This window comes from Perissodus microlepis, chromosome 13 (genome assembly GCF_051167445.1).
Source record: "Perissodus microlepis isolate ML-2025 ecotype Zambia chromosome 13, ASM5116744v1, whole genome shotgun sequence".
Classification (NCBI taxonomy): Eukaryota; Metazoa; Chordata; class Actinopteri; order Cichliformes; family Cichlidae; genus Perissodus; species Perissodus microlepis.
In genome coordinates this window covers 17,021,499-17,040,964 of record NC_140473.1, presented here as the reverse complement: position 1 = coordinate 17,040,964, position 19,466 = coordinate 17,021,499, and the positions used below count along the sequence as shown (strand labels likewise).

The 19,466-nt window shown below is 43.9% G+C and overlaps 1 protein-coding gene across 6 annotated transcripts in view; it reads right to left on the bottom strand.

The window, feature by feature from the left end:
• The window catches only part of zmiz1a (zinc finger, MIZ-type containing 1a), a 107,449-nt gene extending 88,457 nt beyond the window's left edge, over positions 1–18,992 (bottom strand). For 4 of the 6 annotated variants that reach the window (XM_084949333.1, XM_084949335.1, XM_084949336.1 and 1 more), the window contains exon 1: positions 18,743–18,991. The gene's annotated coding sequence lies outside the window, so the exon portion shown is untranslated. Of the gene's footprint in view, positions 1–18,742 lie in introns of all 6 variants that reach the window. The other 2 variants (XM_084949337.1, XM_084949338.1) reach the window with 1 other exon arrangement.
• Positions 18,993–19,466: the final 474 nt, after the last annotated feature.

Genomic DNA, 19,466 nt, shown 5'->3' with positions numbered 1-19,466 from the left:
CGAATATTGACACCAGTAAATGAGGGTGTCACTCATGACGCAAAGAAACAGAGCAGCGTTCAGCAGAAGCGCTTCCAGGCATTCTCTGCATGTATGTGAGCCAATAATCATTACCTTGGCTTGAGAAAGGCTCCACAACCACTTGAAGCCCCGTGAAAACATCTACTCTCGCGTGCCTCGAAGCAGCCTTGGAGCTCTTTGAGGAAAGTGGGCTGACGAGCCACTCTATGGCTGCCACATGCAGTATAAAGACTTAATCAGGTCTCCTGTGTCTAAGTACAACGATGGCTTCTGAGAGAATTCCCTCTGCAAGGACTGATGGGAACTTCGGTGATGACACAGAGAAGCCTGCAGGCCTGTCAGCTCGTCTCGATGCGGCTCAAATCAGCGCTGGCCTAACGGAGAACTTTTTACCGCGGCGCTGACACGCACTCACACACTGGCTGACACAAATCTCCAGCATCACTTCAGCCATCCACTCAGTCCTTCAACATCATACTCGACATGTGGCGTCTGTGCGTGAGATTTGCAGCATACACACAGACTGAGTCATTCCAGGTTTAAATTTGGATGTTGCATGACACACGACCATCTCAAAATAACGCTCTGATATGCAGAAGAGCAGCAGTGCTTTAGCACAGAGCCAGCTGGACCAGAGACTACAGTGAGGATAAACTGGTAAAGGTTACGTTAAGTTCACTTGGCACAAACTCTTTGGTCTGCATCAGTTTCTGCGTTGTATCGAAATGTAAGATCTAATCTTAGCAAAGCAATTTTAGCTCTAGATTTGGTTTCAAGCCCTGGGATAGATTGGCAACCTGTCAAGGGTGTACCCTGCTTCTCACCCTGTGACAACTGGAATAGGCCCTCCCAGCATGCCTGAATTGAAGAAGGAGAAGAAAATGGATGGATTTGGTTTCATTTGATTAATACAAGATTAAACAGGAAAAACTGTCAATGAAAAACTTAGTACCCGATGTAGCAAAACGCTAGAAACTTTGCCAAATGCTGCTTTTCTTGCAAGCATCTGAAACGCACGCTATTCAAAACACAAAAGAAGAGAGTTTTAAGAAATCAACACAAAGCCCTAATCTCTTTGACAGATATCATAACTAAAGATTTCAAGATGGTGACTTATTTTTTATGTGCCACCAAAAAAATGCTAGGAAAGAGCGTTTAATTATTGATGGTACTGGAGTAGGGAGATAACTGCTCTCCTCCTGTTATCAATCATTAATGGAGTTTCCATCAAAAACACTTCAACCCCTCAAGTATCAAATATCTCTTGAAGGTGGAAGACCCACATTCAAACATCCCACTTAATCAAAGGGCACACAATGTGCTCTCAGTTTCTCTCATTTTCACTTGCTCAAATTAGGATAATCACAGCACAAATTAGAAAATTGTTCACAGCTTAAGTGTAAAAGTAGGCATTTTCGCAGAGGTCTTCTTTTGAGTGATGAGGGTTAATGTGCAAATTTTAAATGTTTAAATCACGGGGGAGAGAAAAAGAAAAAAAAAACAGCCAGTGCTTTTATTTTCTTACAGAGACAACAGATCAAATGCTGAATCTGCTTTCTTTCTATTTTTTTTTTTATATGATGCAACACCTCAAAGTAGTTGGAAAAGGGCTGTGTTTACCCCTCTGTTGCATCAACTCGTCTTTTAATAATATTCACAAGCATTCGGAATTTGAGGAAACCTATTAGTGGGCCTGCTTTTTCATATTTTTCATTTCATAATGCAACACAAGAAGTCAGCTGAAGTGCAGGCAGGTCAGAATCTGCACTCTTTTACTGTGCAGTCACGCTGTTGTGATATACGAAGAACACGGCTTTGTCTAGCTAAAAGAGCTGAAATATAGCATGGCCGACAACTTGTACTGTGGTATTTTGAAGATTTGTTACTGCTATTAATATTATATCTGTGACACGAGCTAGTCGTCTCACAGAAGTACATGAAATACAAATCTTTTTAAAGTCATTATCAAAAAGGAGCAACACAAATAAACCACATGACCAAAAACAATAAATTATCTACTTTTAGGCTTTGTTGACAAAAATCAAATATTTGGCACATGAGTGGCACGTGGAGTCAGTGCTTAGAAGGCTGCTTTTCATGCTTTTACCAGATCGGTTTAGCAGGCCTGCTGTTTTCAAACAAAGTCAACATATGGCTCATTAGCATATCTGTGCCTCACCTGGCTCCCTCTTTGTGTGTTTGTGTGTGTGTGTGTGTGTGTGTGTGTGTGCGTGCGTGCGTGTGTGTGTGGAGGAGCTGCCTGAGCCCCACCCACAGTCAAAGACCAGCATACAAGCAGCAGAGCAGAAATGATTTAAGGTTAAAAACTTCCAAAAAGCAGAGACAACTCCTGTCTTGGTGTTGAGTTATCTCGGTGCATCTCCACTCTCTCTTCTTCATCCTCCATCTGTCTGCACTGTTCTCCGCAACAGCTCCTCTCCCAGCTGTTAGCGAACTGTTATGCTACCTGGCTAGTTAGCGTCATTTCCCAGCATGCTCGTAAGCGCCGTAATTACTGTTAAATTATTTTATGTTTCACAAATTACTGGGAGCGTCACTGAGAGGTGAAGAGAGCTAACTGTGGATTGTTAACGCCCGTGCTACCGTACTGCTCGGTCTGTGATTTTAATCCTTGTTAAGTGGTTGCTAGGCAATGGGATGAAATCAAAACAGAACTTTTTTGATATAAATCAGATGCTACAGTTGTGAAATTAAAATGACACAATGCTTAATCAGGAGTTATATGTGGATTAACACTACCAGTAGGTCACTTTAGCCCGTTGGTAGGTGGCTGCCAGGTAACGTGATGACATCACAACATCTGATGTGGATAAGAACCTTTGGGAGCTTTAATGTAGCTGTGTGCCAATTCTGATTGCTAAACTTGTGATCGTGTTCACCAATACGCCAGCCATATGAGTCGTGCGATTAGAACTATGAGTGAGAAGGGTTCACAGTTACTACAGACCCACTCTCGTGCTTTTTACTGCTACTGGTAGACAATAATATAGTCCATTTAAGCCACTTGAAAAGCCCATGTGGATGTTTTATCCGTTCGCCACTATGCCACCCGGCACTACAAACTACCCCTTTGCTTTAACTCAGAGGATTTACTGTCTATGTTTCCTAAAAAGGAAAAGAATGTATAATTTAATTGGTAATGCCACATGACACTTTTCCACTTTGCCTCCGTCCATCTTAAACAGACGACAGCACTTCTAGATCTTCTCTGTATACATTCTTTTCTTTGAATGGTAGAGTTTTAACTTGCATTTGTGGATGCCGTAAAATGTTCATCAGTTCAACAGCTTTCAGATGTGATCCTGAGACCATGCAGTGGTTTCCACCACAGCGTCTCTTCAATGCATTTCTTCTAAATTTATTTTGGAATTGTTCTTTGTGTGCGGTGATTTCTTGTATATGAATCCCAGAATTTGGTGCAATCTTATGCTGAGACATTTTTTAATTTAATAATTAACTTATCACACCACATATAGTGATAAACCTACCCCCATTCTTACTTCTGAAAGCCTCTCTGCCTTTTTTAACATAATCTTGTTACTATGTAACCCTAATTAGTTGTTAGATGTTTCACCAGGCTTTTTATAGCCCTACACAAATTTTATAGCTTGAATTTGATACTAGTTACACTGTAAAGTGAGCATATGTTTTTTGAAAAGCAGTACAGCTTCTGAATCTCACTGTTTGATATATGTTGTATCTGTGCTGCTTTCAGTTAAATATAAGCAATAAATTATTTGCACCATTCATTTACATTCAACAACGTGTCTGAACTTGTATATGCAGCACTGTTTGAAGAAAAATCTGTCTATCTGGCTCGCTCTGTAAAGCTGAAGGCTGGCCTGGTCAAAGTCACGCAGGACACGATGTGCATCAGCGACACTCACAAAGAACCGTAACACTGCTGTTCCCCTTTAAAACAAACACAAGGTTACACACAGCCCCGTGTGTGTGTGTTTGTGCATGTAAAGCTGCACACACACAAACACACACGAGTCAGTTAGAGTTTACAGCTTTGGACTGTCTTTAAGGGATCAGCCAAGATCCTTCAGTCCACCGCCCAGCTAAGGCTACACGGTGTAAAATTGACTTTTACGGTATCCTTGCCGCATCTCCTCTAACAGCCTCGCAGGCTCAGATTTCACATACACACCATACACATTCTACACTACATAAGCACTGCAGCTAAGTGATACCAAAAATGACAGAGTATCCCTAATTACCCATCAAGATGGTTCTGACAGTGTTCCGTGTGCCAGTGATCAGTGTCATGGCGTATCGCCAGCAGCGACTACAGTTTGTCTGATTTGTAGCTGCAGCTCAGTAGTGGGTGGTACACCATCAGAGCTGCAGTGCCATATACTTTCTCTCTCTCCCCCTTCTCCTTCTGCCACCCCCCCCCCCCCCCCCCCCCCACACACACACACACACAGACACACACACTCACACTTTCCTGTTTCACTAGCCCCGACCTTGCCTGTCATCGGTATAAAGCAGCTTTTCAAGGCTGCTGCATTACAGAAACACAGGGAGGACACTGAGAAGATTCTGTGGAGAGAATTCGTCTTAAAAGGTTCAGACACAAACGTGGGCTCTGCTTTAATTTAACAAGCAAAGCAATATGCTTACATGCGGTGTTGAAAACACGAGTTAGTGAGTGAAAATAGACTGTCTACAGTCATGCAGCATGCAGCTGCAACTGTGGTAACACGCAGATGGTTATGTTTACTACATTTAACACCTAGTTTTCTTGTGTTAGCGCTGTTACCTGTACTAAGCACAACGTACAGGTGAGGCTGATGGGAGTGGCATCAGCATTGCAGGCAGCTGGTCATAAACACACAAGTGTTTGGAGGCTGAAACTTTTGCCGTGAGCAGAAATGATAATGAAAATCACAGGGAAGAGAAGTCAGTTTTTGCACAGTCCATTCAGCAGCTGTAAAAGCACTTGTAAGAAAAAACCATCACCAAAGTCAGTAGTTTTCTGGGGAACATGAATGTCAGTGGAAAATGTCTGGGAACGCTGTCCCATAGATGCTAAAATAGGTCAGTATACACCAAAGTGTTTTACCAACTGACCATCACTGCTATAACTAGAACCACGTCAACAACATAGACTATATCAGGGGTGTCAAACATAAAACCCGGGGGCCAAAATCGGCCTGCTAAAGTTTCCAGTCTGCCAAATGAACATCTTTGGAAAAAAATTATATTTTATAGCTATCCCTTCTGATCCAGACCTCCCCACTTAGCAATTTATACAATACCAAAGTAAATAAGCAACAGACAAACAATTAAATAACAGAAAGTTCCTGTTTTTTCACTATCTACTATAGAAGAAAAGACAAAATATTAGCAGCATTTTTAATCATGTAAAAAAAAAAGCACTTCTTTGGCTTATATTGAAATATCTCCAGGATTAAATGGGCAGTTAAACTTCTTTACACTGACAAAAAGAGGAGTTTTACTGGTCCAAGCCACTTAAGATAAAAGTGGGTGTGGCCCACTATGTAAACAAAACTATATAAACAAAAATACCGGGTCACCGACAGGAGGTGTTCGACATGCCATGAAGCTCCCAGTGCACAGTTTATGTGCCGATGTTAATGCCAAAGAAGGTTTAGAGCTGGTTTATTAAGTCAGCAGTGTGCTGGGGACTTTTATGCACTCAGCACTCGGCTCTGTAAACCTTACACGTCTGACCTGCTGTGGTTCCTAAATGCTTCCACGTTGCAGTAAAACCACTTACAGCTCATTGTGGAATATAGAGGAAATTTCACAAACTGACATGTTGCAACAGTGGCATCCTATTTCAGGACCATGCTGGAATTCAGTGAGCTGTTTAGAACAAACCATTCTTTCACAAAAGTCTGTAAAGCCAGACTGAGGCTGAAAACACCTGAATTACAGATTAAGAGGTGTGGCTCAATACTTCTGTCCACGGAATGTAGCTAAACATGAAACGCCTGTCCAAATACGAGGTCTAGTCCATGTCAGTTCTATACTGTGAAAAAAACACTTACTTTCAGACAAAATAAAATAGTTGAAAGCACCACTTTAGAAAACTGAGATGACTACAAAAACAACAGACTTATTGTGTTAGCAGTTGGCCTGTTTAATTGAATAAAAGAACCCATAAAAACAATAAATGCACGCGTGGAAGATGTGTCATAATTTATCTCATTAGTGTTGGGATAGCATATGTTATTATAGTGCCATTGTGAACCTATGAAAGGCTGATTTATACAGTGTAAGCACACTGTGAGCTTTGGCTATGGTGCTGTAAGTGAACTGAATTAATGCACAGAGCCAGCCAGTTAATATTTGCTTAGTGAAATTCTATCTGAAATCTGCAGCGCTGATGGTTTTTTTAATGCCTTTAAAGTGTAAACCAGCCATGAGTTTGTCAGGTCATATGAGCTGTTCTGATCTTAAACCAGAGGCAGCATTACTAATGAAGGGTTGATCTATTCACTACACTGTCTACAATGTATTAATTGAGTAAATTAACCTCTTTGCAGCGACAGTATGTAAACATTTATTTTCAGGCTTACTGGAAGAAGCCTTTGCGTTTAAATCATGGAGCCATCATGGGCTTGGGTTCCTGCCAATAAAGTGTCAGAGGTCAATTACCTTTCAAAAGATAACAGCCACATCTACCATTTATCTTATCGCAAGCCTGATTTCCATCTTGTGGATTCATAAGTAAACAAGATGTTGAGATATTTATTTTGAAAGGGAGCAGGCGTAATAAAGGGGACTAATCTACTTGTCACACATGCTCGCCTTTTACTTTGTGACTCTGCTGACTCACACGAGATGAGCTGAATCAAAGCGGCTTCTGATTCAGTGACTTGGGAGCTGAGTATTCGAGAGGCTTTGAGCTAACAAATAGGTTTACTGCTTTATCTTAAAGGACCATACCTGTGGTTTCGTAGACCTTTCATTTGCTGCGCACATCTCAGATTTTTTTCAGTTTTTATTCAAAGGCCTTTTGCTCATTGATGACTGTCTGCCAGGACAGAAAAATACAAGACAATCAGAAGTTTTGTTGTTCCTGTGCCAGAGCCAGACAAATCGAATCAGAAAAGGGGCATGAAAATAGCAAAAATGCATCAGCTGAAATGATCTTTGAAAGTCATCCGACTGAAATCATAATTCTTAAATACCTTCCTTCCTTCAACATTAGTCTAACTATTCCAACCAAGCAGTAGAGCAATCTAAATCTGAAAATGATTTTGACAGACAAAAAAAGACACTAATCATTTGTTAGTGGTAAAATAGCTCCTTCATCTCCCTAAAAAGAAACATAGCGTCTGATTGAATCAAGAACCAAAAAGAAAAGCTTGATTCAGTCAGACTATGTTTTTGCACATTGAACTTAACATGTATACTTTAAACACCAGCCAATGTTAAAGAACAGTATACCGGCCATTTTATTAGTTACACTTTGCCAGAGTGGGATTGAACCCCCTTTTGCCTTCAGAACTGCATTAATTCAACAAGGTGCTGGAAACATTCCTCAGAGATTTTGCTACATATTGACATGAAGGATCACACAGTTGCTACACATCCATAATGTGAATCTCCTGTCCCAACACATCCCAAATGTGCTCCACTGGATTGCGATCTGGTGACTGTGGAAGCCTTTTGACTACAGTGAACTAACTAACTGTGATGCTCAAGAAACAGTTTGAGGCAGTTTGAGCTTTCTGACATCGTGAGTTATTCTGCTGGAAGCAGCCATCAAACATGGGTACACTGTGGTGTAGAGAAGAATGTGGACAGCAAGCATATTCATGTAGGCTGTGGTATTTAAATGATCCTCATTTGGTACTAAGGAGTCCAAAGTGTGCCAAGAAGATATGCCCTGCACCATTATACCAGCAGCAGCAGCATGAACTGTTGATACAAGGCAAGATGGATCCATGCTTTCATGTTGTTTACACCACATTCTGACCCATTTCTTCCAATCTTCCATTTTTCAGTTTTGGTGAGCCCATGTGAACTGTAGCTTCAGTTTATTCTTAGCTTCTTAGTGTGGTCTTCTGCTGCTGCAAGCCCTCTACTTCAAGGTCTGACGTGTTTTGTGTGTTCAGCGTCACTCTTCTGCATACCTTGGTTGTAACGAGTGGTTATTTCAGTTACTGTGTCCTTCCTATCAGCTCAATGGAGCGTGGCCATTCTCCTTTGACCTCTGACACCAGCAAGGCATTTTTGCCGAGAGCACTGACACTCACTGCATATTTTCTCTTTTCTGGATCATTCTCTGTAAACCCAAGAGATGATTGTGTGGAAAATCCCAATAGATCAGCAGTGTCTGGAATATCCAGCCCAGCATGCTTGGCACCAATAACCACGGCACAGTCAAAGTCACTTAAATCACCTTTTTATCCCATTCTGCTGCTCCGTTTGAACTACAGCAGGTCATCTGAAACATGCCTACATGCCTATAGGCATTGAGTTTCTGCCATGTGATTGGCTAATTAGACAACTGCATTAATGAGCAGTTGAACAGATGTGCCTACTGAAGTGACGGTGAGTGTTTTTAGGCTGATTTCCAAACTGTTTGCTTTTGGGTTTTAAAAACTAGAAAAAATTATTGATTCTTAAATAAGTTAGAATTTGTCACAGTCTGCACTGTGCTCTACAATTGTAAGACACGTAAATTGCAATCAGGAACCATTGTCAAAACTGTTGTTGCAGTCAAAAGCTGAAAAGGCACTGCTTTGACAAGCTGCGCTGTCAGAAATTCAAATCAAAATGGGAAGTGAGTAAACATGGATATGAAACGGCGCGTGTGAATCTAGTTTTCTTTCTTTCTTTTAAAGGTGGTTCACAAATCTCTGATGTGGCGTCTTCAAATATACTCGCAGAAGGAGTTTTCACTCTGCTGTCAACCACATCACTAAGTGCCGATAACATAACTTAAAGACAACTAAATGCTGTGTGTGCTGTGATGGATTAGCTGTGTCAATCAAGCTTCTGCAAGTTACACTTCATAGTCTAGTGAAGTCACTGGAAACAAAGAGCAACTTGAAAACAATCAGAAAACAGAAAAGATATGCATGTGTAAAATACAGCGTAAGTGATTTGGTGTCAATGAGCTGGGACATGCAAAAAAATCATAATATTAGTAGCAAAACTAAGTTACGGTCCTTTAATTGTGAGTTTTCATTTTCCCATGACCGAGTGAGCATTCACCAGTCTAGTCACTTGGCAGGAACTCACCTGTTTTGGGGAGGGGGGGAGGAGGGGAGCCACTACTACAACACCAATAAATGTCAAAACAGTGAGCGGGATCAATATGCAGGCATTAATCTCTCGAGAAGGTATGCGATGTATCAAACTTGGCAGACGCTGTGTGTGTCAATCCACACTTATGCTCTCTTTAACAAAACCGAGCAGCCGCAATTAACGCCTTTTTATTCGTTCTGTCATTGGTTTTGTCATTAATAGCGTTGCCCCAGGCACAAAGAGCCAGTTTAACTGTCAAAATCCTCCCTTCAGATCAAGTGCACATCATCATGGCTGATGAACAACCTGATAAAACTGACATTTCCCTCCTGCCTGCACCTGTGAGTCTAAGGAAGAGCGTTATCAGAAGACATGGGACGGTGCCAGCCCAGCTTGACTGAGTGCCACACAGTCCAAAGGACAGACGCTTCACATAAAGACAACAAACAACTTAATACCCTGGTGTGTGTGTGTGTGTGTGTGTGTGTGTGTGTGTGTGAGGGCGCCTGCGTGTGTTTGGTTGTGTGCAGTGTGAATTTTAATGAGAAACGCAGAGAAAGACACTGGGAGACCAAAACACAAGAGATAGAGCTCTGAGATTGTCTCCCACTGTGTCTGGACTGGCGGCTGCTACTCTTCGTGACCCCGATGCTTCGAGCCACAGATCAGATCAGGGACGCTATGTGACAGATGTCTGCCCTGGCGCTCTGTTCCAGGCATGAGTGCTGCTGGCACACGAACCGACGAGGGATGGCGGCGAGGGGCAAAAAAGGGAGAGAACAGAGTGAGCACAGAGGACGAGGTGGATGGCATGAAAAAGGAGAGGAGGGAAAAGAAAACAGGAGAAGAAGAAAGGGGTGGGGGAATTCACATGTCACTTCCTGCAGACTTCATCAGCAGGACGAGATATACTCCGTCACATCTCTGTCAGAAACCAGTTTGGGCAGAAAGAGATGCTACAAGTTCAGACATACCTCCAGCTGACCCCGACTGACCTGGGGGACGAACAGGAGGTCCTCACGCTCATTTTGAGAAATAAACGCTTGCGTGAGGCAACACACAAGACTCGTCTCTGTGCAGCAAAAAAAACTGATAAAACTACAAGTTTTCAATCAGGCACCGCTACACAAAAGTCAACGCACGACCTCCACACAACGACTCGCTTCCACTCTGAGGAGCAACACACGATAAAGATGATGAGAAGAGAAGAAGGGAGCTAATTATAGCCGCGCAGCAGGATGGCCAGAAACAAACTTGATTATCATCATCGTCAAGAAGGCACAAAGGAAACCTGCTGCCTCCCCTCTTCCACCACAATCCAATAGAGAGGCTTTTAGCCTTCGTAATGATTTAGAAAGTGACAAGTCAAACAGATTTACTGTGACTGCCTGAAAGGGACCAGCACGAACACTATAACAGCACACGTGATCCAGACCTCCGAGCACTTCTCCTATTCCCCCTTCCTCTTCTACATCCCCTTTCTCAAGCCAGCCACCCCTTCACCCACCGTTCCAGTGGTCAGGGAAGAATGAGGCCGGCTCAATAGAGGTAGGCAACAACCCTATTCATTTCCCCCCTCACTCAACACGAGCCCCCTTCAAACGAGAGGGAAAAGCTCTGCTTTTGTGGAAGTTAGTTACTTAAAGCGACAGCCCACCAGATAAGGATCTGGTCACGGAAAACTTGTGGCACGGAGTAAATGGAGATACCTTTGTACAATTTTAACACCATTACCCATGGTTTATCAGATTTAATGAGCCATGAATGTGAGGTCAAATTTTCAGCTCGCAGGAGCAGCTGACAACATTTCTAAAGCACTGTTTGCCCTTCCAGCAACCGTAAAACACAATTAAAAATGCTTATTAATCTGCAAAGGAGAATCATTAAATGTGGAAAACATAAGGCAATCATTGCAACATCCTTTTTTTTTTTTTTACCATTATTAGTTTTTGAGTAAAGACTGCTTTTTCTTACCCTCAGTTTTTCATCCATATTCATTGGAAGGTATCTTTTGTGCCCTGAGTGACAGGCTCTACATTTGACTTTCATTTCCGTGTCTGAAACATGGAGAAAATTTATGTTTGAGCAGCGCCGGTCCCTCCAGGCCTGAGATGGTTTTCCTGGTGCAGTCATCTGATTTTTTTTTTTTTTTTGCCTGCCTCTCTCCCTCTCCTTTCTCTGGAAGGTGAATAACACCTTGGCTGTTGCGAGCTTTGAAAACAGAGCTACCCCTAAAAAGCCGTCAGAGATGGCAGCAGAGGGATATGCGTGGAGAATACTCAAGAAGGAGAGACCCTCAGGCTACCCAGATTTGGTTTCCACTCGTTCTGGCTTCCAAAAACAAAGGAATTCCAGAGAAAATCAGGGCAGGACCTCACCCCAAGCACCTCTACTCCTGCTGCTGCTGTTACTACCACTACCCCCATTTCCCTCACAAACACACAGCACAGCAAAGGTGATTTCATGCACCCATCAATGAGACATCCCTTCTCTCTTGTTACACATTTATGCTGATTTGATATACAGGGAGACATGACAAGTAAAAGAAGATGGCAGTATGTGTGTTTGTGTGAAGTTTGGTCTGGTCCATCTGCTGCTCTTGTTTACCGTCACTAACCAGCATGACTTAGACATCATCTCTGGACCGGAGCACAACACTGTGCAACCGCCTCAAGATATTGCAGGTGAGGCAATGATATGACAAACTGCACCCCCACCCCATCTTTTCCAACATGCCCCTTGCTTGACTCAGACATGAAACGTGTGAGGTCCTCACGTGTGTCTTTAACAATGTCAACACATGCCATTCAGCCTCCACTCAGCTGGAGCTGCCAAGTAAAGGTTGGAAGACGGCTGTGAGAGCAATACAGCTGAGCCGTATAATAACTCTGGTAGATCATTAACATGTAGGTAACGGGAGGATGTTGGGACTGGAGCAGACACGGCTGACTGAAGAAATATTATCGCCTTTTTACTAACAATATTTACAAGCATGTTAAATATAAATCACTTTACTCAAGCTCACATATTTATGAACAGCAGCCCGCATCCTTAAAACACAAGGACTCTCGTTGGTTTGTCAATAATGTTTGCCAGATAATTAAAGAGCCCTGGGAGACAATGATAAACATTGTTTAGAGGCTGATCCCTGGCAAGCGCCAAGCAGTGTATCATTGCTGTCTCCGGAATACACACGATTACCCTGGTCTCATTACTGATATGATAAACGACGGCTTCCACCGTGGCTTTGGTGTGCCGGGAGGACGCACGCAACAGGGGTAGATTAGGGGGAAAAAAGTGGTTAAACACATTGCCCCTGTAATAGACCAGCGCTAAACAAGAAAGATGGGTTATCTGCAGGAGGACTGCAGATAATGTTTGTGATATTTGCAAAGTCAGGGCTGCAGCCAGCTTTTATGGTGCTTCCAACCATTTATTATGAATTGCTGAGATTACTGTTTAATAATGTGGACTCAGACTCTTTGCTTCTTTATTTGCTTCACTCCTCATCATCCCATTGCTCCCTTCATCCCTCTCCTTCTCTGTGAAGTTAATGCTGTTGCTCGGCCCCGGCCTACCAGCCCGTCTCTTTTTACAGTTAGTGTATCCACACAGAGGTTTAAAATATGCCCCTTTATCTGAGCCGCCCAGGCGGGAAAATGAAAGGGATGTCAGTCCTTAGAACCCTGGGAAAGCGCCTGGCTCAACCGCCAGTGTCAAAACTGAGGGAAGGGCAATAAGCGGGCAAACACACTCCACACGGTAATAGACTTTCTTTTTTTTCTGTCACTGAGCAACGTTGAGAAATAGTAAGAAAACAGCCTTATTAGAGCAGCGAGGCTCACGATTATATGCCAATATGATTTGAGGAGGCTCTCCATAACAACCACAACAGGCATCATTAACTGACCAAAAGGCAAAACTGGAAAATCAAACCCCAGCGTACGGCCGACTCCCCGCCCTTAAAGCTGAATGACATTTTTATTGCTCGCCCGCCCGCACCTCGGCAAAGAAACGAATGCCGCTTTTCGCTATTGACCACGTTATCAGCCCAGCGCTCCTTGCATGCGTAAGCAGCAGGCGTCGCGTGAGAGCAGATATTGCACGACTCCTTCGCAGCCTCATAACCCACACCGCGAGCTGGAGAATAAATGCTGTCCCTTTGCATTAGTAACATCCCAGTTAATTTACGTTGTCAGAAAACAAGGAAGTATGTATCCCTGGAGGCCATGATGGGAGACAATTCGACCGCCTTCATAGAATCTCTGCCATCACTCTGCATCTCCCACGCAACCGCCACCAGAAAATCAGCATCAGCGTGCACTCTGAGAGACAACAGTGCCGACTAGACAAGGCGCTGTTTATAGCACAAATGGTATTATAAACACAGCATGTGGTGTATTATCTTTAGAAAATGATTCATTATGGCCTATAAGCTAGAAAGATTTGCAACACGCTGGGTGGAGGGGGTAACTAAACTGTATCTAAAATTAATTCCTATCATTGGGAATCCTCCTCGAGATGAGGTGCTGTTGCTTGAAAACATAACAGGTTATATTGACGCGGGCCCAGCAGGCCGGTCAGCCCAGCACCTGGCATGAAATGAAGCGCAGGACAAGCCTCCTGAGATAGCGAGAGGGAGTCTAAGCGCAGACCTGAGTGGCTCTCTGGCAAATTAACCCACGTGGGACACTGTGCAAGGTGTGAGGACCTCTTGGAGGAGGCTTGCAGACGTGCTCGAGTATCAAGAGAAGCATGGCAAACACAGCAGATCAGTGCCAAAACTGTAAACCCACTGACCCAGCGTGAAGAGGGAGAGGGGAGTAATTAGCGACTGTACTTACAACTCAAAGGAGGAGGAAAGAGTAGAGGAGAAAGTAGGGAAGAGAAGGGGGCGGGGCGGGGGGGGGGGGGGCTGAGAGCACACAGTTGGAGGATGAAGACAATGAGTTTGTTTAGCTTAAACAGGATTTACAAGCCAAACAGACACACGCCAACGCCACTCACTCAGACACATACTATCTCTTTTCCTCGCTGCCTCCCGCCCCTCCCCGCCCCCTCCCTGTTTCGCCAACACAGACGCACAGAAACGCAGCTGAGACAGGCTCTCTGCGAGGATTTCATCAGCTGGAGGAAAAAAGTGAGGGTAATTGCTCGCGATGGTGAGAAGTCTTGAGTGCATGCAGCGGCGTTGGGGCGAATGGATGGATAGAGGGAACATTTTGTTCCTCCTGTGCGGGCTCCGACTCTCATATTGTTCCTGATGAGGCCGGGTGTCATTTATGATTCAAGGGCCCCCGCTCTCTCACGGCGGATGGGAACAGGACACGGCCATTGTGACGTCCTGTGCACTGGTTTCTCAAAGAACATTAAATCAAACATGCATGAGATGGTGACAGGGGTGGGCCGGCAACTTCTCCCTATTCGCTCTCCTCACCTTCTCTGCACTTTGTTTCGCTCTCGTCTCAGGGAGAGAGAGAGGAAAAAAAGAAAGCACTTAGAGGACTGCGTCTCCCTGATGTTGGCAGAGCTCAAGAGCTGAAATGACGGCTCTTAAGAAAGAGGAGTTAAGCTGGTGTTTTGTCTATATTAAACAGATATCTGTCAACAAGGAAACAACTGACAGGCAAAGCAAGGACAACACGGAAAAATTATATCCCCGCTGTAGTTCCTCATAGTAACCAGAGCCTTTATTTACCTCAAATGCAGAAGGTAACAGGCCTTTATCTGAAGCAGGATTGCATTAGAGGCAGCATTTTATTTCTAATTCCCTCTGTTTGATCAGCGTAAGTGGTCACGATTAAACAAAGCCTCATTGCAATCCCCCGCCATTTGCCATGTTAAAGCTCAATCTGTTAATACTATGGCGACTTAGTCTTGAGAGAAAACAAGGAAGCTAAACTCCACCTACCCACTGCACACATGGTATTAGTTCATTTCCGATCTAACATGAAAGTAAATAAAACCCAACGGGAGCAGAGCAACTCATTCATGACAGCACGTGCAAAACATTTCACCTGATGTCCATAAACATCTCCCGCATGCCCGCTCGGGCTCACAGCTACAGTCCTACACGGTCGTTAACGTAACAATGCTGCTCGCCACCGCCGCTTGAGGTTCGGTGCCTTGCTCGAGGTTCGGTGCCTTGCTCGAGGACTCAGCATTAGTCATGCTGACTGTCCAGCCTACCTCAAGCAACTCAGGAGTTTAAAAGCAGCGGTCTCTTCAGCCACAAACCCAAACCACAGCGTAAGGTTGGCAGCTTGAAGAACAGTGGTGACAGGCATGTGGAACTGAGGGTTTTTTTTAAATCCCGGCGCCTCATGTTGGTCCACTTTTGGCTTTCTGCACTGAACTGATGTCATTGCACTCTGTCAGCAGGATGAGTTACATCTGCTGTATGCTTCATTTTCTCTGAATTAGTTAGCCTGCAATTACCAGGCTTTAACTTGAAGGGAGCTTAACTGTAGACTTATGGGTAGAATTACAACAACATTTAGGAAGTAGTTAAGTGTCTGACAAGAGGGCACAACCTCAGCTCAAACTGAATATTTCAGGTTTTAACTCCCTCTAAGCTCTTATTCTCAGATTGAGTCTTTAAAAACGCTCTGAGGCAACACACGTTTTCCCTTATTAAAAAGACCAAAATAGGCACATTGAAAAACAAAAGGCTGGGTTTTTAGATGACAAGTAATGCCAAGTTTGAACCGCACTCAAGACACAGACAGCGAGAGAGAGACGGAGAGAGAAACAAGGCCTGACTTCTGCTCTGGACACGAGTGGGTGGGTTAGGGCTGCTGGTGAGACACCAGACTACAAGAATCTGTGTCAAGTTGAACAGGCAGCAAGTATTTCACAGTAGTCCTCGAACAACAGGAACAGTCAGATGAAATGTCAGGCTGTCAAAACATTGATTAGCGTTCGCCAGGTTTTTAAGCACTTAGCTGGCTGCAGCTGTGCCGACACACACAGCAAACAGCGGCAGAGATGGTGCAACTTGGTAAATTGCTGAGTAACAAAAAGCTAATTACTGAGACACAAGTAATTAGTTGTTTTCCTGCTACGTACTTCTAATCAGCATTACCTCACTGCTTTACCGAGGTACAATGACAGGGTAATGTTAACTCACTACCTTAATCTTTTCTGTGACTAATCAGCATGTGAGACTGAACAACTGCACAACTTAAGCATGCGTCGCAACTTTCTGCAGCCCAAACTATCAGAAAAGACCGATTGATACTAAAAAGGTTTGGTTTTAAAGGATACATATTTCCCAATATTTTCCCCGATATTGGCTAATGCTGCAGCTTAAAGAGAATAATCTCCACATTCTGTCTCAGGATCAAACACGCTGTTGGATGCAAACTTAATTTTTCTTCCCGTTTTGCTGCAACTTGTAGCGGGGCCAATGCATGTGTTGTATTTCTATCTGCTGAAAATTTCACTATTTTTCCAGTAAGATCACCTTCACATTCTTGCACAGGCAGCCAAGCACTCCATTCTCAGAGAGCACGCCTGCAATTGTGTCCAGCACCATCTTAAATGACTTTGGAGAAGAAGAAAAAAAGAAAAAGAAAATTTTGATTTCAAAGTGTGTATGCTGGAGCCTTTTAGCCTGTTTAGTGAATCAGACACTTCTGTCTTGTCTCTCAGTCTGGCTGGCTGGCTGGTTGCAGAGAGGCCCCATGAGGGACAACAGAAGGAAAGAAAACTCACACGAACACACACATACACAAACAGACACACTTCCAAGTTTCAAACAGTTGCAGATGGCTTTAATTCCTTGCCCTCTTTCTTTCACAATTTATCAGGTAACCTACTCTGAATGACTGTGCCGCCTTTTCATGCTTTGGTGAGATGACTTAATGCTCCTTTGTTTTGTCAGAAGAAGGGGGGCAAACAGCACTAATTAATGTGGTGCAGCTGACAAGTGTTGCTGCTGAAACAATTTCATTACATCACCAATTTAAATTACCCAGGAAGGAGACACTGGAGGGTGCACCCATCCAAAATCTGTTTATACACTTTCTGAGACATACAGGGAGTGGACACAATAATACAAACACCTGCAATCCAATGCAATACCCCAGTAATGAACCCAGTAACTGTTTTTAAGCCTGTAATATCAACTTTTATGCAAGGCTGTATCAGATTTCTTAGGAATCTGGTGCTTTTGGGCGTTTAAAGCATGATGACATTATAACAGCAGTTAATTTGATCATCCGCTCCAATCACGCTCCCTTCAACTTCAACCTTACTAACAAGTGAAGGGCCCTTTTTGTCACCCTCTCTCAAAGTTCAGCTGTCCTGTAACAGGGTGCACGGTAATGAAAGAGCAGCAGTCTCCACCTCCTCCTTCTCCTTCTCCTCCTCCTCCTCCAATCGTGAGCCCCCCTCTTCTCCACTCTGCCCAGACTGGCCTCACATCCAGACAGGAGGAATTTAACGGGGAGGGTCCACCAGACTTAAGGCAGAAGCCTGCACTGAGTCAAAGCTGCTCATCCACACTCCGCTGCAGAAGGGCTTGTAAATGTGGCAATGCTGTTCTCTATCGGGGATAGTTTAATGTAGAGCAAGCCAGATGCACAGGCTAATACTGGACCATTACAGATGTGAGTGCACTGCAAGGCTCCAGTGCAGGCATACAGCTATTATAAATCACCTGAGCATTGTCTTAATTGTAATAGTCACACTGCAACACACAAATACACACAAATACATATAGTGCAAGTAAACTATCTATCAGAGGCCAGATTCACAAGGTGTCCCTGCAAAGGTCCCAAACGACCTAACATGTTGAGCCACTGATCTTTGAATGATCCCTGACTACATCCAGCAAACACAACTAGTGTTATCAGATAGCAATTACCACTGAAGCTGCATGACATGTGCTGTTCAGCAGAACAGAGCAGGGCAGCATATGGACATGCCTACTAATTGCATTACAACAGGTAGCGGATAATAGCCTTGAAGGGAGTCAACAAGCCCAGGCACACTGCTGACTGTTAGCTAAGTGACACACATTCTCAGTTTAGCATCAAACGAGCCATCAGCTGATCCACCGAGACGAGACATTCACCCACACACATACACACGCAGACCTGCAATCACTGACTTACTAGCGCATTCCTTTCTAGTGATTTTAAGAATAATGTACACACGCCTCACGAAATGATCCTACAGACCCAGTGACTTTGGACGTGTCGCTCCAGCGTAACTACACAGGTAGAGGGGATACGCGGCACAGTCTGGATATTACGCCGCGTAAACGAGCTCCGGCTCGGCTCTTAACGTGCACCCGCTGGCACGAGACTCTCAGCGGCTGCTAAAATGTTTCCAGGAGGTCACCCTATTGTTAGCAGGTAGTATCTGTCCAGCGGGAGGCAAAACCACACACACGCACGCAAACACACGTTCAAAACCCCGCTGTGTAACACAAAAAATAACCAGGCGCGAAACTTACTTTGAGCTCGGACCCGAGCGGCAAAGCGGCGTATTGTGTCTCCAAACCGCGTGTTTACGATGCTCCCCTCGCTCACTCGCTTCCCTTCCACAAAGACGACGTGAGAGCTCCGAAGACGCTGTGACTGAGTGACTGAATCAACTATCGTAGAGCACGGCAAGTTGAAGTGTCAGATTACACTGGCTATTCAGTTACCAGAGAGAGCCGTGCTCGGCGGCCGGCGTGAAAACGTGACCTAGACTTTCCGCGGAAGGACACCCGGGTGTGAAGGCGTAAGTAGACGCTAACAGCCTGATAACGGCACGTTTCACACTGGAGCGGACTGCAGCCGGCAGCTCCGGCTATTGTCTGCTTTTGTGTCATTACAGCAGTGATGCCTCAGAGCTGCACTGTGTAACCGAGCCAGGAGTTAATTGCTAATTCAGCCATTGTGTGAGTTTAATAGCTGTTAGTAAAACATGATAGGAATATACATGAAAGGCAACACCGTAAGCTTATCTGAGATACAGATTTATTCACGTTATTATCAAAAAACGACTTAATTAACTAGCTAGTAATTATTATTGTTTTGTTGTTGTTAGTAGCAGTAGTGATGTGAACTCTATTAACTTTATTAGCCAATTTTTATTGTTTTATTATCTTATTATATATTATAGTGCCTTTATAGTGTAGTGGTTTACACATTTGCCGAGAAAGCAAACAGTCCCTTGTTCAGTCTCAGAAA